Consider the following 26,039-nt stretch of genomic DNA (forward strand, 5'->3'; position numbering starts at 1 on the left):
ACCACTTCTTCTGGCAGTGCATGCCAGCTAGCAACATTCTCTGTATAAGAAACTCCCTCCTCAGATCTTCCTTAAATCTCCCTCCTCACAACTTAAATCTATCACAATGTTGCTGTCATACCCCTACTTTGGGTAGGGTAGGATATTTTCACTATCCTACCCACCTATACCTCTCATCATCCAATACGCTTCTATCGGGCCATTGTTCAGCCTCATTCACTCCAGGGGAAACAAGCCCAGTCAATCTCTCCCCAGAACTAAAGTTCCTGATGAAGGGTCTCGGCCGAAAACGTCGCCTGTTTGTTCTTTTCCACAGATGCTGCCTGACCTGCTGAGTTCCTTCAGCATTTTGTGTGTATGTTGCTTATCCTAGAGAATCTCCTTCCCATTCCCTCTCTAGCTGTCTCTGGTTGTGTCTCAAGTAAGTTACTGGCTGAAGTACCTTTACCTGAAGTGAACCTGTCTTTTTCTATAACTTTCCTTGCATGATTCATAGTGTCTGCGCTCTCATTTAATTACCCTACAATCTCAAAGCTATAGCACAGCTTGATTGTGAAAATTACATTTAATATTAATAAACAGGTCCAGGTTGGAGTGCTTATGCCGAGAATATTTGAATGTATAAGCAAGGACATAAGACAGAAAAATTGCAAATACCCACATGATTTATTTTTGCGGTTGCCAGGCAACAAGTATTTAATCTTTCCATGGCTGTGGAATTGCAAATTAATTTTCTCATCAGTGTAAAATGAAGTAAGCAAAATTAGCCAAACCTCATTCATCATCATTAGGTGAGGGAAGGGACAAACACTGCCCTTGGACCTTGGTCCCAGGGAGGAATGGAGCTCTTCAGAAATACAAGGTGAAGGAAAATTCTTTCATCAAACTTAAAGGACTTATCATCTTTGAAATGAAAGTACCACTGAACTGAACAAAAACCTTAATATGTTGTGAGCCCCAATCCAGGCCCTTCAGCTCAGGGAATAGTGTTATTCTTTAGCTGAATAGACTAAGGTGGCAATTTCATTCAATTACCTTGAAAGGAAAGGATGACTTTGTGTTTCTATGGCGCCTCCTGCAATGGCCCAACCTGCTTTACAGACCTCTGAATTTTTTTTTAAAAAGTGTAACCACATCCGCAGTGTGGAACACACAACAGCTGATTTGTACTCAGCAAGCTCCTACAAACAGCAATGTGATAATCCTTTTCTCTTATTTATTATTTAGTTATTTTTTGAGATACAGCGCAGAGTAGGCCCTCCCAGCCCTGTTGAGCCACGTGTCCAGCAATCCCCCGATTTAATCCGAGCCTAATCATGGGACAATTTACAGTGACCAATTAACCTACCGTCTGGTACATCTTTGGACTGTGGGAGGCAACCAGAGCACCCACAAGAAACCCACACAGTTACGGGGAGAACGTACAAACTCCTTACAGGCACAGCCGGAATTGAACCCCAGTCGCCTGTACTGTAAAGCATTGTGGTAACCACTATGCTACCATATTCTTATTCTTAGTTTTCTTATCATGGTAGCTACGGGATAAGTCTTGGCCAGGATGACATGGAATAATCCCTTGCTTCTCTCTGAGACAATGCATGCCATACCCCCTTGATCATCCCGGAGAATGGACAAGACCTTGTGTAAGACAGCACTGTGCAAAGTGCAGGATTCTCACAGTCTGGACTTTTCTGTCTGTGGGGGGAAATTTGAGCCCAGAGACTTCTGAGTTAGAGGCATCTGGGTTACCAAATGAGGCACAGCTGGCTCTTGATCATGGTAAGACCATAAAACAGGCCAATCTGTTAGTGGCATGTCTTCTTCATCAGAAGGACACACCTCTCTTACCTGTGGTGATCTGATACTCAAATGAAATGGGGCAGCCACTGCATTAGCGAACAGCACTGGCCTAGATACTCCTGAAGATAGCGAAGATTATTACTTCATTTAATTTTATCTAATGCTATAGTGAATGACTAACAAAGAGTTACAAATGCGTGTAAAACTGCAGATTCTTGAAACTGAAAAATAGGAAAATGTTGGAAACAGGTCAGACAAGAGAAACAGGGTTAACTTTTGAGGTGAACATTTAATTCTGTTTCTCTCTCCACAGAGGCTGGGTATCGCAGTATTTTCTTGTCAAAGGTTACAGGGAGAAGGCAGGAGAATGGGAGTCGAAAGGAATAATAAATCAGAAAAGCGGAGTAGACCCAAAGGGGTGAATGGCCTAATTCTGCCCCTGTGTCTTTTGGTCTTATTTTCTGATTTTACAACAAATTGTTGCACCACCAGGGTTAAGCATTGACATTTGCTGACTGCTATCATTGTGGAATATGGAGGTGGTTTAGAAAACCCCTACGCACTTTAACAACTGGTCTGTGACAAGCATGACATGGCAATTCAACATGGACTTGCATCATATACAAAAAAATTCATTGATGTAACTGATTCTGTGTTTGTGTACCTGAACTCAAATCTATTTTTATCATTGGCTGTGCCTCTGCTTCGAAATTCCATAACCGTCTGGTCAATTGAATCATTTAATTAGGCAAGGAGTGAAAACTGTACATGAAAGGGGATTGGTAGCATAGTGGTTAGCTTTCTAGAGTAGCATCCCAAGGAATGTTTAACTGATTCAAAGATGTGAGTTCAACTCCCACTGAGGCAGCTGGAAAATTTAAATTCGAATAATTGTAATTAAAATTAATGTGTGTTGGTATAAGTAGTGTGAGTTGGACCAACCGCGATTCATCACTGCCCTTCCTTCAGGGAAGAACAACTGTTCTCCTTGCACAGAACAAAGAGCAGTACAAGACTTATGTTTCTATGTTTCTAAGACAGCAGAATCCATTGGCCTGCAATGTTGTGCCAACCTATATAAACCTACTCCATGATCAAAGTATCTCTTCCCTCCTACATAGCCCATAACTGCTCCCCCCCCCCATTTTTCTTACATCCATGTACCTATTTAAGGGTCTCTTAAATGTCCCTACTGTATCATCCTCTCAACTGCCCCTGGTATTGTATTTCAGACACCTACCACGCCCTGTGTGAAAGAAACTACCTCTGACATATCCCCTACATGTTCCTCCAGTCATCTTAAGTGCATGTCCTCTGCTACTCTGGGAATAAGGTGCTGACTGTTCACTCTATTGGTGCCTCTTATAAACCTATACACCTCTATCAAGTTGCCTCTCACCTTCCCTCGTTTCGAAAAGGAAAGCCCAAGCTCACTCAACCTTTCCTCAGAAACATATATTCAGAGAGGGGTGTATGGGGTGTCAGGGAGGGGTAGCATCTCTGGTGGGGGAACATGTCACGTCCTTTTCAGGGCGGTTAGTCTACCTTTGGTCCCCACCTGGCACTCAGCTCTCACCTGTGGCTCCCCGTAGCTGTTTGCATGTGACAGCGGCCACACCCCGGGCAACAGCTTCGACAAGCCAGCTAAACCAGGTGAGGGTAGCCGACGGGTCTCAAACCCTCGGTGTGATAGGGAGTTGTCTATCCCAGTATGTGAAGACAGACTCTGGCGGATTGAGCGGACAAGACCTATGGAAGGTCCAACGGTCAAGAAGGCGGTCTCTGCAAGCGTTGTGGAACGTGTAGAGCAGGACAAGACACAGAAGATGTCCTGGTCATCCACTGCGCCTAGTCCCATCTCCAGCCGTCTAGACTCTGTCTTGCCACTGGATCCAGATGGGAATTGGGAAGAGAGAGTGAGGCTGACGCTGCGCAACTCTCCCTCACTTAAATCCAAATCACGCGCTAGTCTCGACACCATCATAATGGTGTCGAGGTCCTCATCGACGTCAACGATGGACGACAACGATATTCAGAGAGCATCCTGGTAAACCTCTTCTGCGCCATCTCTAAAGCTTCCTCACCCTTCCTATAATGAGGTGACTAGAACTGAACACAATACTGCAAGTATCACACTCCCCCCGCCAATCTTTTTTATTCTGACATCTTCTCCCTTCCTTCTCAGCCCTGAAGAAGGGTGTCGGCCCAAAACATCGACTGTTACTCTTTTCCAAAGATACTGCCTGACCTGCTAAGTTCCTCTAGCATTTCGTGTGCGTTGCTTTGGATTTCCAGCATCTGCAGGCTTCCTCATGTTTATCATTTGCATTACCCTGAAAGATCTGTCTGCAACTCCAAACCTACCAACGTTTCAAAGTTTCAAACTACACTTATTATCAAAGTATTGTATGTGTACAGTATACAACCCTGAGATCTGTCCTCCCACAGGCAGCCATGAAACAAAGAAACACCATGGAGCCCATTTAAAGAAAACATCAAACACCCAGTGCGCGAAAAAGAAGAACAAATTGTGCAAACAGCAAAGAGCGAGCAAATATCACACAGAATAGTAAATTTCAAATTTTTCAAATTGCGGAGTCCCTGAAATGGCCCAGGAGCCATAGCCACCGAGTCAGTTCAGCTTAGCGCTGTGTCAATGAACAACTGAATAGTACAGCACAGTACAGGCCTTTCCGCCCACAATGTTGTGCCGACCCTCAAACCCTGCCTCCCATATAAGTCCCCACCTTAAATTCCTCCACATACCTGTCTAGTAGTCTCTTAATCTTCACTAGTGTATCTGCCTCCACCACTGACTCAAGCAGTGCATTCCACGCACCAACCACTCTCTGAGTAAAAAACCTTCCTCTAATATCCCCCTTGAACTTCCCACCCCTTACCTTAAAGCCATGTCCTCTTGTATTGAGCAGTGGTGCCCTGGGGAAGAGGCGCTGGCTATCCACTCTATCTATTCCTCTTATTATCTTGTACACCTCTATCATGTCTCCTCTCTATCATGACTGCCGGCCTCAACTGCAGAATCAGTTCCGCTCCAAAGTGTCTCGATCAAATAGCGCAAATAGCAAAAATGAGTAACCAGAAACACATGAGCATTGACTGCAGAGTCCTCCAAGAACAAGTCCAAAACTGTAGAGTGCGTTCATTGCTGAGGCTATTAAACATCAAACCACAAAGTCCCCCCAAAAGATGAGTCCCACAGCCACAAACCATGGCGAGGTGATGGAATCTACACCTTCTTCCGGCAGCAGCGAGAGGGAAACCGGTAAAACGCAGGCAGACCTCACTGAACATTTGATCGCCTTCTGCTCTTGTCCCCACTGATTTCAGTCTTGCACAGAGCTTTAATCATCGAGGAGTAATGGAGTCAACCACTGGTTCACATTCCGCCATTCGGACGTGACGGCCGCACCCTCCCCTCTCGACCTTGTCAAATTCCGCAGGCGACAGGAGAGCACCGGATCACTCAGTCAGCCCAAAACCACATAATCAAAATGGAAATTACAGGCTGCAATTTGACCTTTACCTGAATGACAATGAGTACTGGCATTGTCCCTGATGAATACAGTCACAGGACATGTACATCACTGGATATTAAAAGTCCCAGGCAACCACAAGAACTCCCGCTACAGCCCAACAAGTTTTAAGAGCTATGTGAGAAGAAACCCCTTTCCTTTGATTGCAAGGATTAGAGTTCCAAGCTAAGCCCGTACTCTGTCATGGAGAGGAGAACAAAACGACAGTACTTGTCTGCTCTACTACGATAACAAGTTCCTCTCATCTGAAGGTAGAAATCCAAAATCGTAACCTAATTAATACCTGAGAGGAAGCCTTACTGAGTTGTACTATCTTAATGTGAAACCCACAATGCAAAATATAATTAAGGATGTCCCATTAAAAAAACGCTACCCTTTCCCGCTGATGAAAGCACTGCTTTATGGTCTAGTTATGGCTGCTGTCCAAATTTGTGAAGAAAGGAAAACAAATCATAAACCATTCAATTCGAGAAAGACACTGCTCGAGAACACCCACTAAGCAGAGTGGGGGAATGGTTTACTCAAATTAATCTCTGCCCGCACCAACAAAAGCCTGGGAGAAATGCAAATTCCAGCAAAGTGACCTGCGGAGGTGAGTATTTAATAAAAAGGTCAACAAATCATTCAGCTGCTGATATCTTCGGCAATGATTTCCTTTTTTACTATCTTGAAAGACTTTTAAAAACATACAACAAATTTGATGTTTTACAAAATGCCAGCTATGTACTATTCTGTGCAGAGTATTGTTATGAAAGGGACAAATTATATGCAAATCAAGTTCCAGTTAAACTTTGTTAATCCAGCAGGATCAGGACTTTGGCAGTATTGCATTTCAAGTTAAGCCATATCAAGTCAAGTTTATTGTCATTTAACTATGCAGGCCTCTCCTTCACATATTCTATCAGTCTGTTGTCGCCAGTACAACCTTCTATGTGGTGGTGTGTTGAGGCAATGGCATCAACACGGGTGAAGCCAACAGGCTCAGTAAACTGATCAGAAAGGCTGGCCCTGTTACAGGAGTCAAACTGGATACACGGGAGGCTGTGGTAGAACAAAGGACCCTACGGAAAATCTTGGCAATACTGGACAATGTTTCTCACCCTCTTCATTCCACCTTGGCTGAACAGAGGAGCATTTTAGTGATAGACTAAGACAACCGTGCTGCTCCAAAGAGCGCAAAATGAGGCCATTCTTACCCTCGGCAATTAGGCTCTGTAATGAGTCAACCTATAGCCGGGGGAAGTGATGACCCTCTCCTGTTACACTGTTTGAGGTAGTTTTTTATTTTTTCTTACTTCTCTTCTAATAATTGTATATCTGTGAACGTATAATGCTACTGTAACACTGTAATTTCCTTTGGGATCAATAAAGTATATATGTATGTATCTATCTATCTACATGTATATAACACATATAACCATATATATAGACAACATTTCCTGAACCAGGGTGTACAGCACAGGAGTACAAATAACACACGATAACTTACGAATGTAAGGACAAAATCTATAGTTGAATCTCACATAAATAACAAACTAAAGTGCATAAATATTAAATATTGTAAGGTACAGAACAGATTAACCAACGACACTTCAAATACGATGTGACCGGGAGTTCAGAAGTCTAATGGCCTGGGAGAGGTGTTTCTCATCCTGACTATTCTTGTTTTTATGCATCGTAGTCTCTTGCCTGATGGTAGAAGGTCAAAGAGGATGTTGGATGGATCCTTAATAACGCTAAGGGCCCTGCATAAGCAGCGCTCCTGATAAATGTCCCCGATGGGTGGCAGAAAGAGCCCCATGATCCTCTCAGTTGTTTTCACAGTCCTTTGAGTCCTTCGTAGGTCCGATGCTCAACTGCTCCCATAACAGAAGGAGATGCAACTGTCAGGAAGCTCTCAATGGTGCTCCTGTACAATGCAGTTAACATGGTGGGGGTGGGGGGGAAGTCTTGCTTTATTCAAGCTTCTTAGGAGCTGGAGGCAAATTTGCAGATTTTCTGGACTATTGGATGTAATTCCTTTTCACTTGCTTCATTTTACACATTGCACATCAGTGTAATAAATTTTACAGCAAACGCAGAGGTTTCAAGGAACCGTGGGAAACGGGGCCCTGGTAAGGTTAAGTAAAGGGAGTGTGGAAACAACACTTTGTGGGTGTAAAGGAAGTGTAGGAACCAGAGCTGCTGCCATCAGGAAGGAAGTACAGGAGCATCAGGACTCACAGCACCAGGTTCAAGAACAGTTGCTACCCCTCTACCATCAGGCTCTTGATCCAAAGTGGATAACTTCACTCCACTTGCCCATTATTGAAATGTTCCTATAACCAATGGACTCACTTTCAAGGACTCTTCATCTCATGTTCTTGATATTTATTACTTATTTGTTTATTAATATTAGTATTATTCCTTCTTTCTGCTTTTGCAGAGTTCGCTGTCTTCTGCACTCTGGCTCAATGCCCTAGTGCAGAAGACAGTCTTTAATTGATCCTGTTATGGTTATTATTCTATATATTTATTGAGTATGACCACAAGAAAATAAATCTCAGGGTTGCATACGGTGATATATATGTACACTGATAATAAATTTTCTTTGTAGGAATTAAGTCCCTGGTGTATTAAAGGGAATGAAGGAATTAGTGCTCCACTTTTATAAAGGGAATCAGCACCTGTGCCTTGTTTTACCTTGTACTACCTCAGTGCACTGTGATCTGTGTGAGCAGTATCAAGACGTGCTTTCCACTGTTCCTCGGTACATGCGACAATAATTAACCAAGTCCACTTCCAATTCCATTTCTAACCTGGTGATCCAATTTCTGAACTGCCAGCTTTTCCAAAGAATCAGATAGTGAACCTTCAGAGTTTCACTTTAGGACCAATTTTTGGTCTCTATATAAGACAATCCCCACAGCCAAATCTGATATCCCACAATCTTGTGTGTATCAGAAACTGCTCACTGCTAACAACCTTACCAATCGTAAGACCATAAGACATTGGAGCAGAATTAGGCCATTTGCCCCACCAAGTATACTCCACCATTCGATCATGGTTGAATTATTATCCCTCTCAAACCCAGTCTCCTTCCTTCTCCTGGTAATGTTTGATGCACTGATTAATCAAGAACCTATCAATCTCTTCTCTAGATACACTGAATGATTTGGCCTCCACACCATCTATTTCAATGAATTCCACAGATTCACCACCCTCAGGCTAAAGAAATTCCTCCTCATCTCTGTTCTAAAGGGATGTCCTTCTCCAACGGTGTCCATTCTTGTTTTTATGCTATGTACCTCGCCCATTAACCAAAGGGTCTGTGGACCCAAGATGGAAGCCCCTGTAATCTATTCTGAGGCTATGCATTCTGGTGCTAGACTCCCCCAGGATTAAATCATGATTAAAATTGCCCATGAAAAATGTTGCTCAGTTGCAAACATAGATATATATTCTTAGTGGAGGGTTTACAATGAGTTTGTAATCATAGTTAATATTTTTAGTACTGACTGAGATTAAAGAAGGTAAACACAGTGATATAATTTATTACGCTGCCTTCTGGCGCCATATATCAAGTCACACTGCTTGATGTTGTACAAAATAAAATGCACCTCTTAATTATTGATTACCAAGTTCAATAACCCAATGACAATATCCAAGTGCAGCACAATTAATCTGTTTCAGGTAACAAACTGTTGGTCTTGCAATTTATTTCATGACAGTTTTGCTGCAACTAACAGGTTTTTAATTATTAATTTTAATGACTCTTAGATCTGCTGACAGTTATGTATATGTACCTATTTATATAGTTATTGAGAAACAGCACAGAGAAAGCCCCACTGCCCCTTTCAAGCCAAACTGCTAGCAACCCCCGATTTAATCCCAGCCTAATCACAGGACAATTTACAATGACCAATTAACCTCCCAATCAGTACGTCTCTTGAATCTGAGAGGAAACCAGAGCACCTGGACGAGAGCCACAGGGAGAATGTACAAACTCCTTAGAGGCAGTGACAGGAATTGAACCCCAGTCACTGGTACTATAAAGCGTTGTGCTAACCACTACACTACCAAGATCATTCTAACAAACTATTGTGATAGTTGATGAACTTCAAAAAGATACCGCAACTATTATGGAATATGTTGATTTATCAAATACGGGAGGCAGAACTGGAAGACTAAAACTTTCCAACAGTATGAAACAGACATTATGAGCGCCCTGTGGCTACTACGACATAACACCTGCTGGTATTTCTGCCGATGTTTCTTCATTCACAAATGCTATCATGCATAAAAATGTGTTAAAATCAATTATTTCTTTAAAATCATTGATTACAAGGATGTGCCCAGTACTTAAGAACCTGAGTTAGAGGAGAAGGTTGAATAGTTTGGGACGTTACTTCCCAGAGTGTATGTAGGAGAGTGAGGGGATATTTGATAGGGACGTGTAAAATTATGAGGGACATACATAGGGTTAATGCCAGCTGGCTTTTTCCACTGAGGTTGGGTGAAACTAAAATTGGGGGTCATAGCTTAGGAGTGATGTGAAATATTTATTTATTTAGTAATACAGTGTGCAATAGGCCATTTCAGCCCTTTGAAACGCACTGTCCCAGCAACCCCTGACAAACCCAATTAACCCTAACCTAATCACAGGACAATTTACAACGGCCAATTAACCTACCTGGTACGCCTTTGAACTGTGGGAAGAAACCGGAGCGCCGGGGAAAACTTATGCATTCCACAGGGAGGACGTACCAACGGTGCCAGAATTGGACTCGGAAGTCAGGAATGCCCCGAGCTCTGAAAGAGTCCTGCCAAGGGGAACCTGGAGGGAGTTTCTTCAGCTAGACGGAGGTGCAAGTGTGGAAGAAGCTGCCAGAGGAAGTGGCGGATGCAGGTCCAATTTCAACATTTAGGAGAAGTTTGGATAAATACATGGATAGGAGGGATATGGAGGGAAGTTTGGATAAATACATGGATAGGAGGGATATGGAGGGATGTGGAGGGATGTAGAAAGGAAGGACATAAGCCGGGAAGATGTGGAATCGATATGGGTAGAGCTGCGTAACACTAAGGGGCAGAAGACGCTGGTGGGAGTTGTGTACAGGCCACCTAACAGTAGTAGTGAGGTCGGAGATGGTATTAAACAGGAAATTAGAAATGTGTGCAATAAAGGAACAGCAGTTATAATGGGTGACTTCAATCTACATGTAGACTGGGTGAACCAAATTGGTAAAGGTGCTGAGGAAGAGGATTTCTTGGAATGTATGCGGGATGGTTTTTTGAACCAACATGTCGAGGAACCGACTAGAGAGCAGGCTATTCTGGACTGGGTTTTGAGCAATGAGGAAGGGTTAATTAGCGATCTTGTCGTGAGAGGCCCCTTGGGTAAGAGTGACCATAATATGGTGGAATTCTTCATTAACATGGAGAGTGACGTAGTTAATTCAGAAACAAAGGTTCTGAACTTAAAGAGGGGTAACTTTGAAGGTATGAGACATGAATTAGCTAAGATAGACTGGCAAATGACACTTCAAGGATTGACGGTGGATATGCAATGGCAGGCATTTAAAGGTTGCATGGATGAACTACAACAATTGTTCATCCCAGTTTGGCAAAAGAATAAATCAAGGAAGGTAGTGCACCCGTGGCTGACAAGAGAAATTAGGGATAGTATCAATTCCAAAGAAGTAGCATACAAATTAGCCAGAGAAAGTGGCTCACCTGAGGACTGGGAGAAATTCAGAGTTCAGCAGAGGAGGACAAAGGGCTTAATTAGGAAGGGGAAAAAAGATTATGAGAGAAAACTGGCAGAGAACATAAAAACGGACTGTAAAAGCTTTTATAGATATGTAAAAAGGAAAAGACTGATAAAGACAAATGTAGGTCCCCTGCAAACAGAAACAGGTGAATTGATTATGGGGAGCAAGGACATGGCAGACCAATTGAATAATTACTTTGGTTCTGTCTTCACTAAGGAGGACATAAATAATCTTCCAGAAATAGTAAGGGACAGAGGGTCCAGTGAGATGGAGGAACTGAGCGAAATACATGTTAGTAGGGAAGTGGTGTTAGGTAAATTGAAGGGATTGAAGGCAGATAAATCCCCAGGGCCAGATGGTCTGCATCCCAGAGTGCTTAAGGAAGTGGCCCAAGAAATAGTGGATGCATTAGTGATAATTTTTCAAAACTCGTTAGATTCTGGACTAGTTCCTGAGGATTGGAGGGTGGCTAATGTAACCCCACTTTTTAAAAAAGGAGGGAGAGAGAAACCGGGGAATTATAGGCCGGTTAGCCTAACGTCGGTGGTGGGGAAACTGCTGGAGTCAGTTATCAAGGATGTGATAACAGCACATTTGGAAAGCGGTGAAATGATCGGACAAAGTCAGCATGGATTTGTGAAAGGAAAATCATGTCTGACGAATCTCATAGAATTTTTTGAGGATGTAACTAGTAGAGTGGATAGGGGAGAACCAGTGGATGTGGTATATTTGGATTTTCAAAAGGCTTTTGACAAGGTCCCACATAGGAGATTAGTGTGCAAACTTAAAGCACACGGTATTGGGGGTAAGGTATTGGTGTGGGTGGAGAATTGGTTAGCAGACAGGAAGCAAAGAGTGGGAATAAACGGGACCTTTTCAGAATGGCAGGCGGTGACTAGTGGGGTACCGCAAGGCTCAGTGCTGGGACCCCAGTTGTTTACAATATATATTAATGACTTGGATGAGGGAATTAAATGCAGCATCTCCAAGTTTGCGGATGACACGAAGCTGGGTGGCAGTGTTAGCAGTGAGGAGGATGCTAAGAGGATGCAGGGTGACTTGGATAGGTTGGGTGAGTGGGCAAACTCATGGCAGATGCAATTTAATGTGGATAAATGTGAAGTTATCCACTTTGGTGGCAAAAATAGGAAAACAGATTATTATCTGAATGGTGGCCGATTAGGAAAAGGGGAGGTGCAACGAGACCTGGGTGTCATTATACACCAGTCATTGAAAGTGGGCATGCAGGTACAGCAGGCGGTGAAAAAGGCGAACGGTATGCTGGCATTTATAGCGAGAGGATTCGAGTACAGGAGCAGGGAGGTACTACTGCAGTTGTACAAGGCCTTGGTGAGACCACACCTGGAGTATTGTGTGCAGTTTTGGTCCCCTAATCTGAGGAAAGACATCTTTGCCATAGAGGGAGTACAAAGAAGGTTCACCAGATTGATTCCTGGGATGGCAGGTCTTTCATATGAAGAAAGACTGGATGAACTGGGCTTGTACTCGTTGGAATTTAGAAGATTGAGGGGGGATCTGATTGAAACGTATAAGATCCTAAAGGGATTGGACAGGCTAGATGCAGGAAGATTGTTCCCGATGTTGGGGAGGTCTAGAACGAGGGGTCACAGTTTGAGGATAGAGGGGAAGCCTTTTAGGACCGAGGTTAGGAAAAACTTCTTCGCACAGAGAGTGGTGAATCTGTGGAATTCTCTGCCACAGCAAACTGTTGAGGCCAGTTCATTAGCTATGTTTAAAAGGAAGTTAGATATGGCCCTTGTGGCTACAGGGGTCAGGGGGTATGGAGGGAAGGCTGGGTTCTGAGTTGGATGATCAGCCATGATCATAATAAATGGCGGTGCAGGCTCGAAGGGCCGAATGGCCTACTCCTGCACCTATTTTCTATGTTTCTATGTTTCTATGTAAATGCAGGTCAATGGGACTAGGCAGAATAACAATTTAGCATTGACTAGATGGGCTGAAGAGGCTCTGTACTGTATGACTCTATTTTTGCAGATAAACCAATATGTTTCTAATAAAAGTTTACACTAGATCCCAAAACTGGTGGTAGGATGGACAGTGAAGAAGGTCATCTAAGGTCACAATAGACAATAGGTGCAGGAGTAGGCCATTCAGCCCTTCGAGCCAGCACTGTGATCATGGCTGATCATCCACAATCAGTACCCTTTTCCTGCCTTCTCCCCATATCCCTTCACTGCACTATCTTTAAGAGCTCTATCTAACTCTTTTTTGAAAGAATCCAGAGAATTGGCCTCCACTGCATTCTGAGGCAGAGCATTCCACAGATCCACAACCCTCTGAGTCACAGCAGGATATTGATCAGCTGGGAAAGTGGGCAGGGGAATGGCAGATGGAATGTACCTTAGACCAGTGTGAAGTGTGGCAGTCTGGGAAGTTAAGCTAGTTCAGGACTTGCACAGTGAATGCCAGGGCCTTGCAGGGTGTGAGAGTCATGAAGTCATACAGATGGAGGACAGGGCCTTTGGCCCAACTCATCCACGCAGATCAAACACCTATTTAAGCTAGTCCCATTTGCCCACCTTCGAGACTCTAAACCTTTCCTATCCATGTACCTGTCCAAATGTCTTTTAAATATTCTTACTACCTTGTCTCAAGTACTTCCTCGGACAGCACAATCCATACAAGTACCACACCCTGAGTGAAGAAACTTCCCCTCAGTTCCTACTCAATCTCTCTCTTCTCAGCTTAAGCCATGCCCTTTGGTTCATGATACCCCAAGCCTGGGAAAAAGACCCTCTCTGAGACCTTCATGATTTTATACACCTCTATAAGATTATCCCTCAGTCTCTGATGTTGCAAGGAATAAAGTCCAGGCCTGCCCAATCTCTCCCTATAACTCAATTTCTCAAACCTTGTCAACATCCACATAAATCTTTTCAGTACTCTTTCCAGCCTGATGTCATTTTTCCTATGTCAGGGTGGCCAAAACCAAACACAATACTCCAAGTTATGGCCTTGCCATTGTCTTGTACGCTCCCAGCTTCCAGGCGCAATGCCCTGACTGATGAAGTCTAGCATGCCTAAAGCATTTTTCACCACCTTACCTACCTGTGATGCCTCTTTCATTTTTTTTTTATTATTTATTGAGATACAGCCCTGATGGCCTTTCAAGCTGCGCCACCTAACAACCCGATTTAACCCCAGCTGAATCACGGGACAATTTACAGTAGCCAAATAAACCAACAACTGGTAAGTCTTTGGAGAAAACTGAGGAAACCCACGCAGTCATGGGGAGAACGTACACACTCCTTACCGACAGTGGCAGGAAATGTACCCGGGTCGCTGGTACTGTAAAGTGCTGTGCTCACCACTACGTTACGATGCTGCCCCATTCGCGGAACGATGCTCCCGTACTTCCCGGTCTATCAGCACACCCTAGGGCCCTACCATTCGTTACGAAAAACCTACCTTGATTTGATTATCCAAAATGGAACATGGCACCTCATTCTGAATTAAACTCTACATGCCATCCCTTGGCCCACTTACCTGGCCGAGCAAGGTCCCTCTACAAGTTTTAGCACCTTCTCTCTGCAGTGTCACCTGTTTTGCAGTGTGCATCATTTTCACTGAGGTGTAGTTGAACAGAGTGGACTTGGGTTACAAGTACATACTATAGCTCCTGTACCCCTAGGCCACACAAATAAATAGGGTGGTGAGGAAGATTATGTGGCATCCTAACCTTTATCAGCTGTAACACAGAGTACAAAAGTTGGGTTGTCATGTAATTGTTATATAAAATCTTAGTCCAACAGTCCTTGGAGTATTGTGTGTAGTTCTGGTTACCAGACAATAGGAAGGTGGTGAATTGAATCAGAAATAGATTTATTTCTAAGGAATTATATAACATTATTTAGAGTCTTTGATGACATCTTCAACCTCCATTCATTGTGGATAAGGTACAGGTTGGTGTCACATCACCCAGTAAGAAGACTCCATTTCATTCAATAGAATTTCATAGTCTAACGATTTTCCACTATTGAGAGCTGTTTGCCAGTGATCTTGAACAATCTCACAGCAAACAAAAGTTCACCCGGTCTGTTAAAAGTTTAATTTTATAGCTTTAATACTGAATAGTTGTGACCAGATCTGCATTGCTCCTTGAATCATAAACAAGAGAAATTCTGTGGATGCTGGAAATCAAAGCAACACACACACACGAAATGCTGGAGGAACTCAGCAGGCCAGGTAACATCAATAGAAAAGAGCAAAAACTCGATGTTTCGGGCCGAGACTCTTCATCAGGACTGGAGAAAAGTTGAGAAGTCAGTGTAAGAAGGTGGGGGGAGGGGAGGAAGAAGAACGAGGCAGTAGGTGATAGGTGAAACTGCAGTAGGCAGTAGAAGGTGAAACTGGGAGTGAAGGATGGGTGAAATAAAGAGCTGGGAAGTCGATTGGTGAAAGAGTTAAAGGGCTGGAGAAGGAGGGAATTGATAGGAGAGGACAGATAGCCATGGTAGAAAGGGGAGAGGGAGGTGATGGGCAGGTAAGGAGATAATGGTGAGGAGAGGGGGCAATTACTGGAAATTTGAGAAATCAACACTCATGCCATCAGGTTGGAAATTACCCAGATGGAATATAAGGTATTGCTCCTCCAACCTGAGTGTGGCCTTGTCGCAGCAGCAGAGGAGGCCATAGACTGACATGTTGGAATGGGAATGGGAAGTAGAATTAAAATGGGTGCTACCAGGAGGTCCTGCTTTTTCTGGAAGACAGAGCATAGGTACTCAGTGAAGCGGTTTCCCAATCTGCTTCGGGTCTCATCGATATACAGGAGGCCACACAGGGAGCACTGGATGCAGTAGATGACCCCAACAAACTCACACGTGAAGTGTCACCTCATCTGGAAGGACTGCTTGGGGCCCTGAACGGTAGTGAGGAAGGAGATGTAGGCACAGGTGTGGCACTTACTTAGCTTGCAAGGATATGTGCCGGGAGGGAGATCAGTATGGAGGGACAAATAGACAAGGGAGTTGTGTGGGGAGCAATCCCTATGGAAAGCAGAAGTGAGGGGGGAGGGAAAGATGCGCTTGGTGATGGGATCCTGTTGGAGATGGTGGAAGTTCTTAACAGCCTTAACACCCAGAAGACCAAGGAGATCATTGTGGACTTCAGGCATGCTAGGAGCCACACTCACGTCCCCATCTACATCAACGGAGCTGTAGTGGAGCATGTTATCAAGCTTCAAATTCCTTGGTGTCCACATTTCCAAGGATCTCACCTGGTCCCTGAACTCCTCCATCCTGATCAAAAAGGCACAACAGAGCCTTTATTTCCTGCGAAGCATCAAGAAAGCTCACCTCTGTCCCAGGATACTGACAGACGTTTACCACTGTATCATTGAGAGCATACTCACTAATTGCATCTCAGTCTGGTACGGCAATTGTCACTACATGAAAGAGGAAACACAGGCAGCCGGTACAGCTGCCGCGCATCTTCTAAGAAGGTGGAGGAGTGGAGGAAAAAGTACAAGGTGGCAGGTGAGAGGTAGAACTGGGAGAGGGGGAGGGGGATGAAGTGAAACATTCCCCATTCTTGTTTCCCTTTCACACCTTCTCTTCCCACCTGCTGGCCACCTCCCTCTGGTGCTCCTTCCCCTTCCCTTTCTTCCATGGTCTTCGGCCCTCTCCAATAAGATTCCCCTTTCTCCAGCCCACTATCTCTTTCCCCAATCAACTTCCCAGCTCTTTATTTCACCTGCTCTCCCTCTCCTGGTTTCACCTGACACCTACTACCCTGTACGTCTTCCTCCCTTCCCCTCGCCACCGTCTTACTCTGACTTATCCATTTCCTTTCCAGTCATGATGAAGGGTCTCGGCCTGAAATGTCAACTGTTCACTCTTTTCCATAGATGCTACTTGGCCTGCTGAGTTCCTCCCAGCATCCTCCCAGCTTTGGATTTCCAGCATCTACAGATTTTATCCTGTTTATGGTAGTTCTTCCTTTTGATTGCATATTATATGTGTTGTCTTCACTTTACTAGACAAGACCGTTTCTCCTGTGTGTTTGCACTCAGTTTACACCCAGTAAGGACCTATTAGCAGTATATCTGAGAATGGGGACTATTATGATGGTGAATTTCCTGCAAGAGTGTTATAACAGGGGACCACTGAATTGACAGTGTCAGGCTTGCCTGGTGTCAGATTCAAGTGTAATTAATGGCGATTCTGTCTCGCAGTTGCACCCTGACCTTAGGTGCAGTTTGCACACTCTCCCACTAACTATATGGATTTCTGGATACTCTAGTTCCCTTCCACCTCCCAAAGACATGTGGGCTGCTGGGGTAATCGGCTGTTGTAACATGCTCCTGATGTTTAGGTGAGCATAAAACCTGGTGTGGACAGCTGATTGAACTTCTGGAAGAATAAGGTGGGATTAGTGTGGTTGATGGGTATTGTTGACTTGGTGGGTCAAACAGCCTGATTCTGTGCTGTATAATCTTCGTACCCTCATATAGCTATGGACTGAATTCACAAATCACAAATGAGTTTGGCAAATCCTCATCAATGAAGTGAGAATGAAAGATACACCAAGTCTTCAGAGGTAGAAAAAGACCTCAATCTGTCCCATCTTGTAACTGTCTGATACAAACAGCTTTCTGTCATAGTGCGTGGAACTGCATATCACCTTTGAATTTGTATGGTGTATCAAGACACCAATGCCTTTAAATGGGAAATCCTACAAAAAGTAGTGGATTCGGCCCAGTACGTCATGGGTAAAGCCCTCCCAAGTATTGAGCACACCTATATGAAACGGCATCATGGGAAGGCAGCATCCGTCATCAGGGCTCCTCGCCACCCAGGTCACGCTGCTGCCATTGGGTAGAAGGTACAAGAGCCTCAGGACTCATACCATCAAGTTCAAGGACAGTTACTGCCCGTCAACCATCAGGCTCTTGGGGAAAAAAAAGGGATAACTACAGTCAACTTCACTTGCCCCATCATTGAAATGTTCTCACAACCAATGATCTCATTTTAAGGTATTTCATCACATGTCCTCATTATTTCTTGCTATTTACTTATATTTGCACTTGCACAGTTTGTTGTCTTCTGCACTCCGGTTGATTTTTCATTGATCCTGTTATAGTTACCATTCTATAGACTTTTTGAGTATACTCACAAGAAAATGAATCTCTGGGTTGTATATTTTGACATATATGTACTTTAGTAATAAAATTTACTTTGAAGTTTGAAAACTAATCCTCAGCTGTTGGATGGGTGATCACAAATATTCTTGTTTATATAGAATATACATTACTGAGCATTACAGAAGGCTGCATTAACTGAGGTAATCCCTTCTAAACCAGCTTTGTGAACTTCACTAACAATATCTAATGAGCTCCTTCACTTGGCCTTCCACCTTCCATCATAAATTGACTTGCAAAGCAACAAAATATTACTATTCTAATCAATCACAATCAAGAACCCTAATATTTTCAGAGATCAAGCATTTCATTGCTATGCATTGCCAAAGATGGAATACCTCTAATCAGGTTGTCATAGTAAAACTTTTCTTGAACTTTCTTGTGACTCTAACTTGTGTTGCTTTGTCTGAAATCAAGATGATAACCAATAGGCATCCATCTCTAGGACCTGCCATTTCATACTGTAATACAAACAAAGACTTTCTTGGAGGCCTTTGGAATTCTACACCTCAGACAGCTGCGAATGATTAACCATCAAGTCACTCGAAACTGAGATCGATGGAGTGTGGTTGTTAAAGAAATCGTGGACTTGGGGATCAGAAAACAAGGTGAGCCTGGGGCTCTGCATCCGCGTCAATCAAATGGCAGAGAAGGCATCAAGCAGCTGCATAATCCCTTACCGCTCCCTCTTTCAAATATACTTAATTGAGTAACTTTCCTTTCTTTTAGAGACATAGTAAATTAAATTATTAAAAATCTGCACTTTTAGTTCACCATTATATGGAATGTTACAGTTTTATAGTCTACATTGTTCTGTTTTCATAACTTCTTTACGTTAGAAAATAATTATTACCCATGTTTTCAGAGCCCTGTTTAGATTCATTGATGCAGAAAAGTAGGCCATTCAACCCACTGAGTTAATGCCAGCTCGTGTTGCATTCCAGCCGGCCCCAATTCCCAACCCCTCTTCTCTGCAATCCTGCAAAACTCTCCTCCAATTAGCAATGAAGGTGCTGATTGACTTTGCTTCCACCAATTTAGAGGAATGATCAAAGCCACTCCCGGTGCAAAACAGCTTTTCATCACATCCCCTGTAATCAGAATGATGCTACTATATCATTCTATTTTAGACTAATATTCTGCTAAACCCTCGAGTTATTTGCTTCAGATTAGCAGTTACTCCTCAGTCAACAAATATGCAAAGCCTTTCCAACCACAAATACAAAGACGTCCAGCAAACTGCCTGGGTACTGCCTTGAATATTTGGATCTCAGCAGAGAGAGAGAGAGAGAGAGAGAGAGAGAGAGAGAGAGAGAGAGAGAGAGAAAGTACTTTCACTGGCTGCTTTAATTCCTCACACAGGGGAGGTTGGAGTGCAGGAACTCTGCATGCATCTCATGAGCCTCCTTCTTCCCTCCTGTGAATGCAGAGATCAATCTTTGCCCTACTATTAATGGCTCTCCCTGAAGGGCCATTCTTTGCTGTTACTGCACACTGAAACAAAAGACACTTCAGGAGATATAATCATTGCTGCCGAGCTCCTTTTCCTCGGCCATTGCAATGTAGCTCTTTCCTTTTTTTCACACATCTCTTTCCCTTTCTTCAGTGTTCCTTTATGCCTCATTGAATCCATCAGGCTCATTATGGTGTGTTTTCTAAAACCCTTCAGAACGCAGCCAATCTCAGCTGCTGGCATCAAGGCAGGGAAGGTTTCTTCTGATGTGGGAGAAACAGGACAAATATAAAGGTAGAAGGAATCGACAGCTGGAGTTCAGTTTTCACTGTGGTTTGCTGTTCAAAACCACGTGGGTTATACTTGGGGCAGTGATACTTTACATACAGGTGAGGAGACAGAAGACCGACATTCAGCCCATTAGGATGGACTCCCAGCAGGACAATCCCATAAGCCCCATGCTCCCTTCTCCTTATTTCTCTGAACCTTAATATCTCTCCCATGCCCTTCAACTCATTTTGGCACTTAACCTCACTGAAGGGTGATTTACATTAAACCACTAACACACCCGCACAGAGGACGGAACAGGAGCACCTACCAGGAATCCACAGTCACAGGCAGAATGTGGAAACTCCACATAGCCAAGGACAGGACTGAACCAGGGTCTCACAAACCAACAGGTCAGAACACTAACAGCTGCATCACCACGTCAACCAATCCTAAATACAAGGCAAGTATTAATTCTGAACACGACAGACTCTGCAGATGGAAGGCACACAAAATGCTGTAGGAACTCAGCAGGTCAGGCAGCATCTCTGGAAATGAATAAACAGTCGGCGTTTTGGGCCAACTCTTCATCAGGACCAGAAAGGACGGGGTGCAGTAAAACAGAGGGATCTGGGAATACAGATACAACATTCCCTAAAAGTGGCGTCACACATAGATAGGGTCATACAGAGAGCTTTTGGTACATTGGCCTTTATTGATCAAAGTATTGAGTATAAGAGCTGGAATGTTATGATGAGGTTGTATAAGGTATTGGTGAGGCCGAATCTTGAGTATTGTAGAAACATAGAAAATAGGTGCAGGAGTAGGCCATTCAGCCCTTCGAGCCTGCACCTCCATTCAGTATGATCATGGCTGATCATCCAACTCAGAACCCTGAACCAGCCTTCCCCCCATACCCCCTGATCCCTTTAGCAACAAGGGCCATATCTAACTCCCTCTTAAATATAGCCAATGAACTGGCCTCAACTGTTTCCTGTGGCAGAGAATTCCACAGATTCACCACTCTCTGTGTGAAGAAGTTTTTCCTAATCTCAGTCCTAAAAGGCTTCCTCTTTATCCTCAAACTGTGACCCCTCGTTCTGGACTTCCCCAACATCGGGAACAATCTTCCTGCATCTAGCCTGTCCAATCCCTTTAGGATTTTATAAGTTTCAATAAGATCCCCACTCAATCTTCTAACTTCCAACGAGTATAAGCCGAGTTCATCCAGTCTTCCATCATATGAAAGTCCTGCCATCCCAGGAATCAATCTGGTGAACCTTCTTTGTACTCCCTCTATGGCAAGGATGTCTTTCAGTTGTGTTCAGTTTTGGTCACCAAATTACAGGAAGGATATTAATAAGGTTGAAAGAGTGCAGAGAAGGTTTACAAGGATGTTGCTGGGACTTAAGAAACTCAGTTACAGAGAAAGGTTGAATAGAAACAAAGAAAATAGGTGCAGGAGTAGGCCATTCGGCCCTTCGAGCCTGCACCACCATTCAGTATGATCATGGCTGATCATCCAACTCTGCACCAGCCTTCCCTCCATACCCTCTGATCCCTTTAGCCACAAGGGCCATATCTAACTCCCTCTTAAATATAGCCAATGAACTGGCCTCAACTGTTTCCTGTGGCAGAGAATTCCACAGATTCACCACTCTCTGTGTGAAGAAGTTCTTCCTAATCTCGGTCCTAAAAGGCTTCCCCTTTATCCTCAAAGTGTGACCCCTCGTTCTGGACTTCCCCAACATCGGGAACAATCTTCCTGCATCTAGCCTGTCCAATCCCTTTAGGATTTTATACGTTTCAATCAGATCCCCCCTCAATCTTCTGAATTCCAACGAGTATAAGCCTAGTTCATCCAGTCTTTCATCATATGAAAGTCCTGCCATCCCAGGAATCAATCTGGTGAACCTTCTTTGTACTCCCTCTATGGCAAGGATGTCTTTCCTCAGATTAGGGGACCAAAACTGCACACAATACTCCAGGTGTGGTCTCACCAAGGCCTTGTACAACTGCAGTAGTACCTCCCAGCTCTTGTACTCGAATCCTCTTGCTATAAAGGCCAGCATACCATTTGCCTTTTTCACCGCCTGCTGTACCTGCATGCCCTCTTTCAATGACTGGTGTATAATGACACCCAGGACTCGTTGCACCTCCCCTTTTCCTAATCGGCCACCATTCAGATAATAATCTGTTTTCCTGTTTTTGCCACCAAAGTGGATAACTTCACATTTATCCACATTAAATTGCATCTGCCATAAATTTGCCCACTCACCTAACCTATCCAAGTCACCCTGCATCCTCTTAGCATCCTCCTCACAGCTAACACTGCCGCCCAGCTTCGTGTCATCCGCAAACTTGGAGATGCTGCATTTAATTCCCTCATCCAAGTCATTAATATATATTGTAAACAACTGGGGTCCCAGCACTGAGCCTTGCGGTACCCCACTAGTCACTGCCTTCCATTCTGAAAAGGTCCCGTTTATTCCCACTCTTTGCTTCCTGTCTGCCAACCAATTCTCTATCCACATCAATACCTTACCCCCAATACCGTGTGCTTTAAGTGTGCACACTAATCTCCTGTGTGGGACCTTGTCAAAAGCCTTTTGAAAATCCAAATATACCACATCCACTGGTTCTCCCCTATCCACTCTACTAGTTACATCCTCAAAAAATTCTATGAGATTCGTCAGACATGATTTTCCTTTCACAAATCCATGCTGACTTTGTCCGATGATTTCACCGCTTTCCAAATGTGCTGTTATCACATCTTTGATAAATGACTCTAGCAGTTTCCCCACCACCGATGTTAGGCTAACCGGTCTATAATTCCCTGGCTTCTCTCTCCCTCCTTTTTTAAAAAGTGGGGTTACATTAGCCACCCTCCAATCCTCAGGAACTAGTCCAGAATCTAAAGAGTTTTGAAAAATTATCACTAATGCATCCACTATTTCTTGGGCTACTTCCTTAAGCACTCTGGGATGCAGACCATCTGGCCCTGGGGATTTACCTGCCTTTAATCCCTTCAATTTACCTCACACCACTTCCCTACTAACATGTATTTCCCTCAGTTCCTCCATCTCACTGGACCCTCTGTCCCCTACTATTTCCGGAAGATTATTTATGTCCTCCTTAGTGAAGACAGAACCAAAGTAATTATTGAATTGGTCTGCCATGTCCTTGCTCCCCATAATCAATTCACCTGTTCCTGTCTGGAGGGGACCTATATTTGTCTTAACCAATCTTTTTCTTTTCACATAACTATAAAAGCTTTTACAGTCAGTTTTTATGTTCCCTGCCAGTTTTCTCTCATAATCTTTTTTCCCCTTCCTAATTAAGCCCTTTGTCCTCCTCTGCTGAACTCTGAATTTCTCCCAGTCCTCAGGTGAGCCACTTTTTCTGGCTAATTTGTATGCTTCTTCTTTGGAATTGATACTATCCCTAATTTCCCTTGTCAGCCACAGGTGCACTACCTTCCTTGATTTGCGATCTTTAAATGCTAGCCACTGCATATCCACCGTCAACCCTTTAAGTGTCATTTGCCAGTCTATCTTAGTTAATTCACGTCTCATACCTTCAAAGTTACCCTTCTTTAAGTTCAGAACCTTTGTTTTTGAATTAACTATGTCACTCTCCATCTTAATGAAGAATTCCACCATATTATGGTCACTCTTACCCAAGGGGCCTCTCACGACAAGAATAGGTTCGGACTTTATTCCCTGGAACGTAGAAGAATGAGGGGAGATTTGGTAGAGGTATATAAAATTATGATGGGTATAGATAGAGTGAATGCAAGCAGGCTTTTTCCACTGAGGCAAGGGGAGAAAAAAAACCAGAGGACATGGGTTAAGGGTGAAGGGGGAAAAGTTTAAAGGGAACATTGGGGGGGCTTCTTCACACAGAGAGTGGTGGGAGTGTGGAATGAGCTGCCAGACGAGGTAGTAAACGCGGGTTCTTTTTTAACGTTTAAGAATAAATTGGACAGATACATGGATGGGAGGTGTATGGAGGGAAATGGTCCGTGTGCAGGTCAGTGGGACTAGGCAGAAAATGGTTCGGCACAGCCAAGAAGGGCCAAAAGGCCTGTTTCTGTGCTGTAGTTTTTCTATGGTTTCTAAGTGCCAGAATGAAAAGGTAGGGAGAGGGGAAAGAGGACTAGCTAGAAGGTGATAGATGAAGACAGGTAGCTAAAAAAGATAAAGGGCAGAAGAAGGAGAGATCTGATAGGAAAGGAGAGTGGACCATGGGATAAAAGGAAGAAGGAGGGGTACCGGGGGAGGAGATAAGTAGATGAGGAGAAGAGGTAAGAGGCCAGAGTGGGGAATAAAAGCAATGGGAAGGAAGAGGGAAAAATATGTGGAAGGAGAAGCCGATATTCATGCCATCATGTTGAAGGCTACCTAGACAGAAGATGAAGTGTTGCTCCTACACACTGAAAGTGGCCTCAAAGTAGCAAAGGAGGAGGCCATGGACCGACAAGTCGGGATAGGAATTAAAATGGCTGACCACAAGGAAATTGAACTTTTGGTGGACAGAGCAGAGATTCTCCACAAAGCAGCCCCTCAATTTATGTCGGGTCTCCGCAATAAAGAAGAAGCCACATGGGGAGCACCAGACACAATAGACAGCCCCACAGATTTGTAGGTGAAGTGTTGCCTCACCTGGAAGAACTGTTTGGGGCCTTCAATGTACGTAAGGGAGGAGGTAAATGGACAGCCTCAGCACTTCTGTCGCTTGCAGGAGGGGACTAGTGGGGAGGGACGAATGGACGTGGGAAACATGAAAGGAGCGATCCCTGTCAAAAGCAGAGAGTCGGGTGGAGGGGTAGGTAAGGATGTGTTTGGTGATAGGATACCATTGAAGATGATGGAAGTTGCAGAGACTGATGTGTTAGATGTGGAGGCCCATGGGTGGTAGGTGAGGACAAGAGGAACTCTATCCCTGTTAAGGCAGCTAGAAGATGAGGTGAGCACAATTGTCCAGGAAATGGAGGAGATACAGGTCAATGCATCAATGGTGGAGGAAGGGAAATCCCATTCTTTGAAAAAGGAGCACACCTTTGATTTCTTGGAAAGGAAAGACTCATCCTGGGAACGGATATTTTGGAGATGAAGGAACAGAGAAATGGGAATAGCATTTTAACAGGGGACAGGATGGGAAGATGTATGGTCAAGATAGCTGCAGGAATTGGTAGCTTTATAAAAAATGATGGTAGACAGTTTCCCTCTATAGATGGAGACAGAGAGATTAAGAAAGGGGAGAGAGATGTCTGAAATGGACCAAGTGAATCTAAGGGCAGGGAGGAAGTTGGAAGCAAAGTTTATGAAATTGACGAGCTCAGCATGGGCTCATGAAGCAGCACCAATGCAGTTGTCAATGTGGCACATGAAGAGTTGGGGAGCATTAACATGGAAGGCTTGGAACATGGACTTTTCTAAAAAAAAAATGGCAGGCATAGCTAGAGTCCATGGTTACCACTTGAGTCTGGAGAAAGTGGGAGGAGCCGAAGGAGATAATGTTGAGAGTGAGAACCTGATCTGCCAGACGGAGGAGGGTGATGTTTGAGGGAAACTGGCTGGGCCTTTTGTTGAGAAAGAAGTTAAGGCCTTTTTGATGGAGGATACAAGTGTATAGGAACTAGACATCCTTGATGAAAATGAGGTGATCAGGGTCAGGGAAGTGAAAATTGGTGAGGAGATCAAGAGCATGTGAAGTATTAATGTATAATAATGTATTATAAATTAATTCTGAAAGTTCACAATATCAGCGACTTTAAAAAATTACTGGCAATTTGAAGCTATGTGAAGCTGTTCATTTTTCTGACGCAGCGTCAGCAAACTTGCTAAATCATGCCAAATAGATTCACATCCAAGTTATTTACATAAATAATGAACAACAGAGGCCTCAGCATTGATTTGTGGGGCAAGCCACAGGCCTCCAGACAGAGAATCGACCTTCAACCATCACTCTCCGCTTCCTATCTTCAATCCAATTTTGAATACACCCATGTGACCTAACCTTGCAGA

General features: G+C 43.8%; 1 protein-coding gene and 1 long non-coding RNA gene across 2 annotated transcripts in view; one reads left to right on the plus strand and one right to left on the minus strand.

Annotated features, from left to right (window-relative positions):
- Window positions 1-26,039, minus strand: part of slc6a11b (solute carrier family 6 member 11b) — a 223,071-nt gene that overhangs the window by 151,091 nt on the left and 45,941 nt on the right. The window lies entirely within an intron of this gene.
- The window catches only part of LOC134356923 (uncharacterized), a 38,339-nt gene continuing 15,291 nt past the window's right edge, over window positions 2,992-26,039 (plus strand). Inside the window, exons 1-2 of the long non-coding RNA XR_010020464.1 lie at window positions 2,992-5,946; window positions 18,736-18,898. This is a non-coding gene — a long non-coding RNA (uncharacterized LOC134356923). The remainder of the gene's footprint in view (window positions 5,947-18,735; window positions 18,899-26,039) is intronic.

This window comes from Mobula hypostoma, chromosome 15 (assembly GCF_963921235.1).
Source record: "Mobula hypostoma chromosome 15, sMobHyp1.1, whole genome shotgun sequence".
Lineage (NCBI taxonomy): Eukaryota > Metazoa > Chordata > Chondrichthyes > Myliobatiformes > Myliobatidae > Mobula > Mobula hypostoma.